The sequence below is a fragment of the Schistocerca gregaria genome, chromosome 1 (genome assembly GCF_023897955.1).
Source record: "Schistocerca gregaria isolate iqSchGreg1 chromosome 1, iqSchGreg1.2, whole genome shotgun sequence".
Taxonomy (NCBI): Eukaryota; Metazoa; Arthropoda; class Insecta; order Orthoptera; family Acrididae; genus Schistocerca; species Schistocerca gregaria.
The window spans coordinates 718,554,587-718,568,576 of NC_064920.1; positions in this window are offsets into that span (position 1 = coordinate 718,554,587).

The window sequence follows — 13,990 nt, forward strand, 5'->3', positions numbered from 1 at the left end:
CCAACAGACAAAAATGAAAGGGACCTTCTTGTAGAAAACTTAATACAGTTGGGGTGCGCTTTTCTGTAGGACAAACAGTTTATTAAATATCGTGAGTGATTTTTCAAGACGTTACACATTGCATAAAATCCGTACCTCACCTGAATCACGCTGTGTGAATACTTTTTTTTGGTATCCTATCGAGTCACTGGTGTAAGCGTAAGCGTGAATGCGCCATGTGAGGCGGTGTTCTCCCTCCAGAACAGATTTTTCTCTTCTACATCCTCATGAAGAGTCACCATGGCGTTAATGATACCAGCGGAAGTTGCAACAACTTAACGCTTTATCATATCAAAATAATTCCAGATTGAATCGCCATACAGCTGCCTCACTTAGGCCGCTGCAGTCTAGAAATCAGAAATGAGCTCCGTGAACTCGCTTTGAACTCGACAGCGGGTCCTATGACGTCATCTCCGAACTCGTTTCTCCGTATGCTCCGAGACTCGACTCGCCAGATTCGGCGCTGCCCGCTTAAAACGTCAAACACGTCGCTTCAATCTTGGCTATTAGTGCGTGAGTATAACTGGGAACTCGCAGCGTAACCGCTGCACATATGACGCTTATCTATGCACGTTATAAATTAAAGTCCCAGCCGGGTTTTTCTGCATGCAGGTGAGAAATGACCTTAGAAATTACGTTTGGCATTTTGATACGGTTTTCACTAACAGACAAATGAGTCATAAGGAAGAATATTATTGTGTTTATAATTACATATGTAGATATATACAGCGTGAGCTACGTAAGACGTAACATCCCAGGGTGAATCATGTAAGACGTAACACCTCTTTTGTTTCGTGAACGGTGCCAGATACCGAAACGACGTTTTCTGCAAATGATACACTAAGGGGTACGTACATTCGTATATCTTAGCTCTTGCATCGATTGTGACATTGAAGCAAGTATGATTTTTTAAGCTAGAGCGATGTACTTTTTTTAACGGCGTCTGAAAGCACTTGAAATGGTGAATATGCTCTTATAATGTTTGTTGACGTTGAGGTTGAAACCCTCAGCAGAACGATCCGAGAAATACAAGCCTTTAAACTGTTTGCTTATTTGCACTGCATAGCTAGCAGGAACTGTGCTGTCTATTGGCAGATCATTTCTGCTTCGGCATACAAACATGTACACCAATGACGAGAAGTTAGACATGCTACTCTTGTACGACGAATGGTGGCACGAGACGTACTGCCAGGAATGTGCGATCAGATAGAGGAATGTCATTCGCATCTTGCATCGACATACTTTTCACCCTTATCATCCATCACTACATCAAGCACTCAGAGAAGGGATTTCGAAAGTCTCATAGAATTTTGTTGGTTCAATCTGCATCGTTTGGGACACGACACTACGTTCTTCCAGCGTGTGCTCTTTACTGACGAAGCAATGTTTACGAACCACGGTAATGTAAACACAAGCAACATGCACTGCTGGGAAGCTGAATACTCACGGGGGCTTCGTTAGGCACAACAACAAATGGTTCAAATGGCTCTGAGCACTGTGGGACTCAACTGCTGTGGTCATCAGTCCCCTAGAACTTAGAACTACTTAAACCTAACTAACCTAAGGACATCACACACATCCATGCCCGAGGCAGGATTCGAACCTGCGACCGTAGCAGTCGCACGGTTCCGGAATGCGCGCCTAGAACCGTGAGACCACCGCGGCCGGCGGCACAACAGCAACGACCGCTAAGCGTAAGCCTGTGGTGCAACATCATAGGTAACTCCTCTGTAGGACCTTACTTCGTCCCAAGTATGTTAAATGAAAATAAGTACGCGGGTTTTCATGCGAACAATCTATCTATTATAAGAACGTAGGCTTCCGCGGCCGGTGTCATAGTGATTAAAATTCTTCTGGGTAATATGCCGCCTCATTTCTAAAAAACTAACAACAATAATAAATTAAAAACCGACGTTTCGGCCGAATTGCAACGGCCTTCCTCAGGGCACGACTGGTTTTGCATGGGGTAGGTGCTACTATTTATTACAGACTATCGATGTCTGACGTCACAGTTGTAGAATTTTAATTGGCCCTCTAAAATGATTGGCTAGTCATGACGTAAGGGAAGATGGAAGGAAAGGGCTATTCGTGGATATCCATGTCGTCAACGATTGGTAGCTGACCGCCAATCAGCGTTCCGCTTCTGTTCGGCAAGTTTTCCTCCTGTTGTGCGCGGAAGTGGACTGACAGTTGCTCTACAGCTGTTTGTGTAGATACGTCCGTGTCCCGTGTAGCTTCTGCCCCGCGGCCGCTCGCGGCCCGTTGGACTGGGATGGCCGGCAGCCAGGACGCTGGGAGTTTGTAGCCATCTTCTCTGTTGATGTTGTCAGGCTGCTTAATAATTTCGATCGCCTCCCGAATTTTGCGTTCTCGCATCCACGATTCTTTCGCCAGTACTCGTGCTTCCTGGAACCTGATAGGTTGTCCACAGTCACGGTGGTGTTCCGCTATCGCCGATTTATTGTGTTGTTGTAGTCGTACGTAGCGTTCGTGTCCTGTACTCGTAAGTTGATAGGTCTTCCTGTTTCTCCTATGTAGGCAGCTCCGCATTCACACCGTAGTTCGTAAACACCTGCAGTGTTAAGATGGTTGACTGCATCCTTGGTGGAACCTATCATTTCGTGGATCCTGTGACTGCTTCGAAAAATCGGTCTGAAACCTCGTCGGCGGAAGATGTTGCCTAGCCGTTCACTGACGCCTTTTACATATGGTAAGTGTACCAGTGGAAGCTTCTCTTCTTTGCCTTCTTCTCGTGTTCTGCTCCCTTTAGTTTTAGCTACCTTTCTTATGATGTTGCAGTCACAGGATCCACGAAATGATAGGTTCCACCAAGGATGCAGTCAACCATCTTAACACCCAGAAGAATTTTAATCACTACTCTATCTGTTGTTCTGGAAGAGGTACCACTGAAAAGGCGACAGTGTATGGGATTCCAACACGACGGCTGACCGGCTCACTGATTCCCTGTTACAAGTCAAATGCCGCAATACAATGGCCGGCCAGATGTCTTGATTCAACTCCTCTTCATTTCTTTCTATGGGGAGCGCTACCGTAAAGTCCGAACAACACCGGATGATATGGCGCCGTCGAATCGCCACAGCATCGAACGGCATAACATACAGTGTACTTTCATCTGTTCATCTATCTCCCGAATGGCGATTGCAAATGTGCCTTGCAATCGATGGTAAACAATTTGAACACATACTTACGTAATTGTAAAACTATATTTTGTTAAGAACAGTAACTTGTGGTCGACGTGTCGTCAGTCGTTCTGAATAAACTGTTTAGTTTATTTAAAAAGTATTCAGTCTACTTACGATTTCGAGTAGCATTTGCAGACATTTTTTACGACAGCAGGTGGTTTATTTTAAGAAGCACTGAGGCGTCTCCAGGCGAAGACAGGTCAAGGCTTTCCAGTATTTTTAAAATCTAAGGAAGTTAATATACCGGGTGAACAAAAAGTCAGTACAAATTTGAAAACTGAATAAATCACCGAATAATGTAGATAGAGAGGTAAAAATTGTCACACATGCTTGGAATGACATGGGGTTTTATTAGAACCAAAAAATTAGAAACGTTCAAAAAATGTCCGACAGATGGCTCTTCATCTGATCAGAATAGCAATAATTAGCATAACAAAGTAAGACAAAGCAAATATGATGTTCTCTACAGGAAATTCTCAATATGTCCACCATCATTCCTCAATAATAGCTATAGTCGAGGAATAATGTTGTGAACAGCACGGTAAAGCATGTCTGGAGTTATGGTGAGGCACTGGCGTCGGATGTTGTCTTTCAGCATCCCTACTTTCTAAAGGCCTGATGTACTTTCGTTAGGAGGACGAGTAACTAGAAAGAAGGGACTCATAGTGTGTAGCAACATTCACTCATAATCATGTTTCAAGATCAGGGGTATATAGTTGTTTACGCAACTGAAATGTTTACACACTAGCACCAACCTCTCTGAAGACAATGTCTCTATCTTCAGTGCTCAGAATCAAAAGATCATGATAATGGAGGCACAAACAATGCTACGATCTTGTGGTACACGTACAGTTTATCTTATCATTACTTCTGCCCATGGAACTTCTGCATCTTAATTTAAGTATTCACATGGTATCGTTATCTAATTCATTCAGACGTAAGTGATCTTCCAGAAGTTCATACCGCCAGAGATGTACGAAATGGACTATTGGATATTTATCTCATTCTTCATTGTCGGCCGTTGTAGCCGAGCGGTTCTAGGCGCTTAAGTCTGGAACCGCGCTGCTGCGACGGTCGCAGGTTCGAATCCTGCCTCGGGCATGGATGTGTGTGGTGTCCTTAGGTTAGTTGGGTTTAAGTAGTTCTAAGTTCTAGGGGACTGAGGACCTCAGATGTTAAGTCCCATAGTGCTCAGATCCATTTTAATCATAATTCTTCATTATTACTAGCTTCTGTGAATGACCTGAGGGACATGAAAAGCTCATTTAGGTCTGCTCGTGTATATTCCATAGTGCAACTATTTAACCTTGATCAGAGCATCAAGTACTGAAACCAGCATGTGTAACAAAGTGTTCCACTGGACTTCAATCTATTGTTTGAGTTATTCTTTGAGTCTCTCTGAAAGAACAACTTTCTTACAATATTCCACTAGCGCTTTACACGAGTTTATTGTCTCTCCTACGTGAGCTATGGCCGCGATGCTAACAGCTCCAAATATGTTTGGCTGAAGTGCTGAGACAATGACAGACGCAAGCCTTACAGAGTTGCCACTGTATTAGAACCTTCATCTGTTACGAGAGGTGCTGACTTCATTAAATCCTCAGAAATTTGCAAAGACTCGAAACTGCGAACAAGTTCCAATAAAGAATTAATTGCTGTTCTTTCCTCATAGGGAAATCGGGCGGTAAACAGTACTATGTTCTCCATATACCATGATTCATTGATAGTGGATACAGTCACTGCAGTTGGGTTATTTTATGTACATCATTCATGAACATATTAACTTGGGAAGAAGCTCTTTCATCGGTAACCAGCACCATTTTAAGAACTTCTGCAGTGAGTTTTATTCCATTCTTAAACGTAGCGTCCACATCAACTTTGCAATCCACATCAGCTCCTATAGATGTGAGTGCTTCAGCTACCATTTTAAATCCTGAACCCATGAACCATACCGAATGAATTAAATTCTTTGGAGCACATGAGTGCCACTGAATCACATACAGAGTGTTTTGAGTATGTTCCACTTGATAATGTACCGCAATACCCAAGTAAATACAGATGAATAATGTAATTTTTTAACAGTCATCGACGATGAAATGGTAATCAGTGTGGGTTTGCAACAACATAAGCGAAGAAATTAGACGTTTATTTTTATTCTGAGATTGAGATTTTTCATGTTATCTGTTGCTTATTTAATAAAACACTGTTTCTCCCGTTATATCCTACGAACTATGGATGAACGCAACAGACAGTTTTAATAGCCCTATATTTCCGTAAAGCATTTAACACGATGCCACACTGCCGACTTTTAACGAAGGTACAAGCGTACGGAATAAGTTTCCAGGTATGTAATTGGCCCGAACACTTCTTAAGTAACAGAACTTAGTATGTTGTCCTCGACGGCTAGTGTTCATCAGAGGTAAGGGTATCGTCAGAAATGCCGCAGGTAATTGTTATAGGACCGTTATTACTTTCCGTATACATAAATGACCTGGCAGTCAGGGTAAGCAGCGGTCTGCAGCTGTTTGCTGATAATGCTGTATTATATATTAAAGTGTCGTCGTTGAGTGAGCGTAGGAGGAGACAAGACGACTTAGACAAAATTTATAGTTGGTTTTGATGAATGGCAGCTAGCTGTAAATGTAAAAAAATGTAAGTTAATGCAGAAGAGTAGGAAAAACAAACCCATAAAGTTCAAATACAGCATTAGCAGTGCGCTGCTTTACACAATAACGTCAGTTAAATATCTAGGCATAGCATTACAAACCAGTATGAAATGTAATGAGCGTATGAGGACCGTAGTAGGGAAGGCGAATAGTCGACTTCGGTTTACTGGCACAATTTTAGGAAAGTGGGGTTCACCTGTAAAGGAGATCGCATTTAGGACACTAGTGTGATCCATTGTTCAGTACTGTTTCTAGTGCTTAGGATCCGCATCAGGTCAGGTTAAAGAAAGACATCGAAGCGATTCAGAGGTGAGCTGTTAGATTTGTTACCGGTAAGTTTGAACAACATGCAAATGTTACAGAGATGCTTAAGAAACTCAAATGGGAATCACTGAAGGGAAGGAGACGTTCTTTTCAAGGATAACTATCGAGAAAGTTTAGAGAACCGGCATTTGAAGCTGACTGCAGAACCATTCCACTGTCGCCAACGTACATTTCTCATGAGGACCACGAAGATAAGATCAGAGAGATTATAGCTCGTACAGTGACATGTAGGCAGTCGTCTTTCCCTCGCTCTGTTTGCGAGTGGAACAGGAAAGGAATTGACTAGTCGTGGTACAGGTTACTCTCCGCCAAGCACCATACGGCGGCTTGCAAAAAGGTCTGTAATGTACTAGATTCCGATGCAGTTACAGCTCTATCAGTCAGTGAGATGAATCTTTGTAGACTATGCTGAGCTTTGGCAAAAGACGCAAGTTTCAATGTAGTAACAAGAGAATGTAGATGTTAATATTCACCACTGATGACACACTCCAGCACACTTCAGTAAGAGAACGAGTCGTCGAGTAGGGAGTTACCACAGTGCCACCGTTCTCAGACTCGTCACACTTACAGAACTACAGCAGGAAGAAGAGAGAGGCCAGTATACAACTGACGTAACAGTGGCGCCTTGATTTCTGAAACAAGCAACCCTCAACATTGGACTTGTGCTCACTCCATTTCTCATCTCTACTGCAGGCAGACACGATAATTCTGTCATCCCCCTGCAAACTTATGCAGTGGTAACGCTTCACCTGCATTGTATCTGTATTTCTCCCGATCCGATGTAGACGTCGTCCGACATCACTCTTGGCTGCACCAACATTGGATCTCTATTTCTTCTAATCCAGTGCAATGTGATTATGTGCCCTGTAATCTTTTTTGTATTCGTTTATGCTGAAGACGACCGTTCTCCTTAATAGAAGACTTAGAAAAAAGTTATGGGTGCACGAGTTCAATGAAGATAAGTCTGCAACGGAACTTTCTGAAACTTGACAACCTTTACAGAATTACCCAGATAAATTCAAGGTCTACAATCATATGACAATAAAAACGTCTGACCATATTTTTGAAGGCAGAAGAAGCGATATAACTAGTCAACAGAGCAGTATTAAAGCCCAAGCAACAACAGCGACCATTTGGGGCTGAAACTGAGTGGGGCGCTACAGACGACATTTGTGTATTTACTTAGGTTTAGTTCTTCCAATGCTTGGTAGCATATCAAGCAACAACTTTGCTACAGCTAACTCGATAATTTGCCAGGTATTAAGCTTCCTCCCAGTTCATGTCCATGCGCTGTAGACCTTTTGCGAAAGTTCGTTCCAGGTGTTATGAGTTCTTTCGCTGCTTCTGTATCCATCCATTGGTTTCCACAAGAGTGTTCAAAAATGTTCAAATGTGTGTGAAATCTTATGGAACTTAACTGCTAAGGTCATCAGTCCCTAAGCTTACACACTACTTAACTTAAATCATCCCAAGGACAAACACACACACCCATGCCCGAGGGAGGACTCGAACCTCCGCCGGGACCAGCCGCACAGTCCATGACTGCAGCTCCCCAGACCACTTGGCTAATCCCGCGGCCAACAGGGTTCATTTGGACATTCTTCCATCTTTCAAGCACAGAACACGTGCCACATGCTTCAGTCCTATTTCAGAAATGTTTTTGTACAGGCTGCGTAAACCACTTCTTCTCAGCACTTCACCGTTTGAAACATGGTCGTGATATCAGATGTTCAAAGTACGCCTGAAGTAGCGTAGGTGAAAAATTTTTAAATCGTGTGCCGATTTTGCTGACATTTTCCAAGTCTCACATGCATACATGGCCATCGGCAGGATAATAGAGGAGTACAGCCGAAGTTTTGCAGACATACGTACGGAGTCTAATTGCCAATAGATCGTATTCGTTGGAAAAGTGCAGAAGGTTTCCCAATTCTGCTCCTGCGTCTATGTTCCATTATTGCAGATAAGTCTACCGAGATACGAAAGTCGGTCAACGTCTCGCAGTGCCTTCTGTTGCACTTTAATCTTATTAGATACATTCACACTTTTTCCACACATTGTTTTTGTTCTGTCACTATTTATTTTTAGCCCTACAGAACTGGTCATTCCAATCAGATTGACAGTAGTTACCTGTAAACATTATGGGTTTTCTGTCAGAACGATGACATTATCAAAATCCAGATCCGTAACGCAAGTTTGCTCATTCAAGGGCATGCCTCTGGTGCAGTAGTCAACAGTGTTTCTCTGTATGTAATCTACGACTAAGATGAAATGTGATAGTGACCAAATTCATCCTTGTCTGACGCCTGTCAGAATACTGAAGAAAGGGGTGTTCCCATATTCTGTTCTTATACAAAAGCTCGAATCCACATACAGGTTTCTAAAAATGTCAGTGAGATGTTTGGGAATTCCATGTAGGCAATCAACAAAGTTTAGGTGCAGTGGACAGTTGAATACTGTGCATTGTACTGTTACGTTTCGGAGAACAAATTTTGTTCAAAGCAGGATCTCCCACTTCGAAAGCCAGCCTGTTTCTCGTGGCCGACAATCTGCTATTTCTTGTGTCCCTTTTAGAAGACCGAGACAAAATTCTTTGAGTGGCTCCCAGAGAAGCATGATACCTAACTAGTTTTTACATTCGGCTAGGTAGTTTAAAATGATGCCACGCCTCTGGTGAAAGTGTACCATAATAATCGTAGAAGCAAAAACGTTCCAGTAAAATTGAGCTGCAATCGTGCCGTTTGCGAGATCATTGCAAACGTGTGCTACAAGTTGCCCAGGAAACATAATACCACTCCAGCACGATACCTGATATAAAAAAAATACTGTAGGTACATGCCTGTTAAAAGATGTGATCCAAGCGTTGTCCTCACACTTGGAGGTAATATTGTACTCCTCTCAGAAGTGAGTTACGAAATGTTTTAAACACATTCTGATTATCTCGTAAATCTTGACGCAGCTTTACAATTCTCTGTTACTGTTCTACAGCCGAATCAACAGGAGTGCCGTACACTTTGCTTTTGAGTTGGCCCCGGACAGAAAAACCCAAAATATTAAGGTCAGGTAGCCTTGGAAGCAAAGATACAGGGAGTGGACAAAATTACGAAAACACCAAAACACTTTACCATGCCTAATATGGGGTAAGAAAACCGTTGGCATTCAAAACAGCTGCCAGTCGTCTCAGAAAGGGTGAATACAGGTCTTGTATGGTTTTCAAGGATGTCTTGTGGTCTTCCTAAAAAAATAGTGGCAACTTCAGATAGCGATGACGAAGGGGGAGAGCGATCATGCACCATTCTCTCCAAAGTACACCACAAAGGCCTGAGGTCTGGTGACTAGTGGCCTTGGAGATGCGACAGATCTTCATGCTCATGAAATCTGTCCTACGTGATGCGAGCCATGTCGTCTTGGAACAGCATCAACATGGAAAATAAACATTTTACCATGGGATTGAGCTGCTCAGACATTTTAGTCACATAATCCTTGGTGGTAATGCGACGTTTTTAAAGTACCCATGTGGTTCATGGAAGACCACGCTACGGTTACCCAAATCATCAGCGAACCCCTGTCATGTTTCACTCTCAGGGCGTAATCTCGGCCAGGAGTTGCAAACAGTATGAAACAAGACTCCGACCAAATCAAGTTTTATGGCTTGGAAACCGTGTTTATCTGTTTCAGGTATCTGCATCACTAATGAATGTTTTAGAATTTTACCTCGCCCTGGAATTCACTGATTCTGGAGCCCCCTTCTTGTTGTTTCGGTGCTGACGGAGTTCGAGAGAGAGACATTCAGTTCTACAGTGAAGTTTGCAGCTGTCGTCTTCTTATTTTTCGTCACAACCTCTTCGATGACCATCCATCACAATCACTCAACACGCACTTTCGTCCACGTTGTGACTTAGAGGACGACTACGTTTTACCTGGATGAGGTTTAAATGTTCGATGCTGTGTCTCTCGAAGCACTAAACACTTCATATATGTTGGTTACGTCCGAGTACTAAAATTTTCCCACGTTCGATTTCACTTAGCTCCGACATGACACACTGACAACTACACACAACACTGTTCTGACTATGTAACATTTGCAATGTACTGAGGACACTGCACAGCTGCCATTCGTCGTCAAATATAGCAGTACAGCCTGTAGGCTTGGCTATCACCTACATTTGTGTTTAAGCATGCATTTCGTGATATGTTTCCATATTTTTGTCCAAATCCTGCACAATCTGTGTTTGACACATCCACCTTAGACCATACTGGCGCATTGGATGAAATCTCCTATCAGCAGAAAATCTGCCTATGCTCCATCATTAATATATCACATTCCACAACGTTGCGCAAGGTAAGGCGAAATCTCCTATCAGCAGAAAATCTGCCTATGCTCCATCGTTAATATATCACATTCCACAACGTTGCGCAAGGTAAGGCACGTCGTGGATGAAATTTGAGCTCAATTAGTTGGATACTTATTTGAAAAGGATTCATTTCAAATAAATTTGTACTGAATAGAGCAATATTTCATGACAGCTTGTTAGCGGACCTATGTTTACCGAAATGTTGGTGCTTCTGTTATTGTATGCTTTCACAGTGTCAGTTTTCACTATTAATTCTGATCCACGTGGTATGTATAACAACGCATATTTTTCACTAAGATTTTTTAAAGATCTCAGGTGTTTTCTCAAAAGGAAATATAGGGTGTTCATAAATTAGTTATACAAAAGTAACGTTTAACTGTGAAAAGGGTAAGTAATTTACGAAAATGATTGACATAGCACTGAACGCAGCATATCTTCCAAGGTTTATTCCCGCCCACCACTGTTAGTTCCCGACGTTCCCACTAGGTGGCATGCATGAATGGGTTACTTCAACAGTCACCATGGCGTCGTATAACGGTGCAGGGCGTATGCAATGTTGTTTATGGCTTCATGAATCCAAATCCGCAATTACAGTTCAGAGCCAATTCAGGAGAAAATATCCCAAGTGCCCACCTCGGTGACAAACCGTTATTAACTGATGCCGTACAATCGTTTCACCGGCGCTGGCTATGAATCAAAGAGGACGCTGTGTCAGGGTCGGCCAGCAATCTCTGACGCAGTTATTGAACAAGTTGGGCAGTCTTACATTCGTGGTATGGGTAAACAAACGAGACGATCAGCTTAGAATTGATTATGCCTAATGTTATAGAGTAGAAGGTATAGCGGAAACGCCTATCATTCAAACCGTACAAACTGGAACTGTTGCAAGCTTTAAGAGAAAACTTCAAAAAAATATTAGCTGAGTTTTGTATAGAAATGTTTAACAATATGCAAACTGAGAATAATTTTTTTTAATGAAACTGTGTTCATTGACGAATCCACCTTCTGTACCTGCGATAAAGAGAATTAGCGTAAGCCGGCCAGGTTGGCCGAGCGGTTCTAGGCGCTACAGTCTGGAACCGCGCGACCATTACGGTCGCAGTTTCGAATCCTGCCTCGGGCATGGATGTGTGTGATGTCCTTAGGTTAGTTAGGTTTAATTAGTTCTAAGTTCTAGGGGACTGATGACCTCAGAAGTTAAGTCCCATAGTGCTCAGAGCCATTTGAACCAATTAGCGTAATGTTCGAATGTTACCAGAAATCACGTCACGTAATCGAACGTTTACGGGAGTCACGTCAGGTAAACGTTTTCCACCCTGTAAGCTGTAACAAGATTTAGATCCTTTTTTTTTTTTTTTTTTTTTTTTTTTTTGCTTATTGAAGTGCAACTGGCCTACGTTCCTGAACATGTTCTAACATCATGTAATGCCTCATTTACAACAGGATATTGGCACAAAATTTATTTTCTAGCGAGATGACGCGCAACCACAATATCATCGTGAAGTTACCGCGTATCTCAGTAGTAATGTGCCGACTTGGTGAAAGTGGTGAAACAATATCATGGCCACTACGATCAAATGATTTAACCTCAGTTGACTGCTTTGTATGGAGTTACATTAAAGGCAAAGTGTTTGATCCTTCGTCGACGATCTGCGACAACGGATAACACAAGAAGTTTCCACCATACTTCAAGACTTGCTTCCTAGGATTTGGGAGGAAACTGATAACAGATGGGACATTTGCCGTGTTACAAAAGGTAGCCACACTGAACATTTATAAATAAACCTTGAAGATATACTGCATTCAGTGTTGTATCAAACATTTCTGTAAGTTATTTACCTTTCCCACAATTAAGAGGTAGTTTTGTATAATTTATTTATAAACGTCCTGAAGATTGTTACTTCTCTTAATGTTTAACAGTTCAATAAGATTTAGAAATTTATTTCTGTTACAGGGGAAAGTATTTGTAGTTTTTACTTTAAAAGGAATGATAATTCTCGCTACGGTTACTATATTTAGATTTTATTTTAAAGAAGTTACCAAAAGCCCAAAAAGGCAACCTTAACTCTGAGGAAGGCGTGAGGTCTGGTGAGTACCAAATGATACGTCGTTTGTGGGTAGAAATGTTCTGGAACCGACATGCCGGTCAATGTATCTTCATGGCATGCATCAGTACAGAAGAAAAACAATCACAGTATGCGTAACACGATTAACTTTCTTTAATAACATTTTGGGCTAATATTGGCTTTACTAACAAAGAACTGACATTTAGTGCGTCAAATCGTCGGTGGGTAATCGGCCGACATCGGATTGGATAGGGAGGGTCACTAATCCAATGCAAATGGAGCCTTAAGGCAGGAACCGTAGTGTATGAAATGAAGGAATTTGACGATTACGAATGATACTGACTCTGGCTGTGTCGGACGGGAATCGCATGCGGAAAGAAAAAAAGAAAGACAAGCAACAATATGTACTATCGAGTTGCTCCACTGACAATAAACTTAGGAACGCACGGGGAAGAAGACAGGCGAAACGTTCTCGTTATATCGAGTCCACAGAGGGTAAAGATTTGGAAGAATACGAAAACTGTGGACTCGGCCCGAGTCGGGCACGAGCTGCGTGCGAGGAAGGAAACATGGAAGTAACGGAACGTTTCAGTCCGTAATGAAACGGTGCTTCGAACACTAGCTACTCAGTAATGAATACGTACGATATGCAACAGCTCTAGTGAGCGGCATCCGACGTTCCTCTAGAAACAAGCATATGGTGTTCATGACGAGCCTGTACGAGCGCAGAGCTTTGCCCAACTAAAGTCACAGCGGAAGGTAGTTCCTCCGAGGCTGCGAGACCAGACCGTCATCCGAAATAAGCGGGTTGTGAGATGAGGTGGGCTGTTTGCGGCGCGGCAATATTGACAGTGCGTGTGGCCGAGATGCGTGCTGGCCTGGAATGCGCGCCGCGGGCCGCCAAGTCACGTACCTCCGCGGCGTCCCGGCAGAGCCGCCGCGCCCTGCACGCCTGGCTGGCTGCCTGCCTCTGCTGCCGGCGGTGATTGGGGGCTGCGGGAGACCGCTCCGCCTGCCACCTCATCTACACTACTCGCCATTAAAATTGCTACACCGAGAAGAAATGCAGATGATAAACTGGTATTCACTGAACAAATATATTATACTAGAACTAACATGTGATTACATTTTCACGCAATTTGGGTGCATAGATCCTGAGAAAAAAGTACCCAGAACAACCACCTCTGGCCATAATAATGGCCTTGATACGCCTGAGCATTCAGTCAAACACAGCTTGGATCGCGTGCAGAGGTACAGCTGCCCATGTAGCTTCAACACGATACCACAGTTCATCAAGAGTAGTGACTGGCGTATTGTGGTGAGCCAGTTGCTCGACCGCC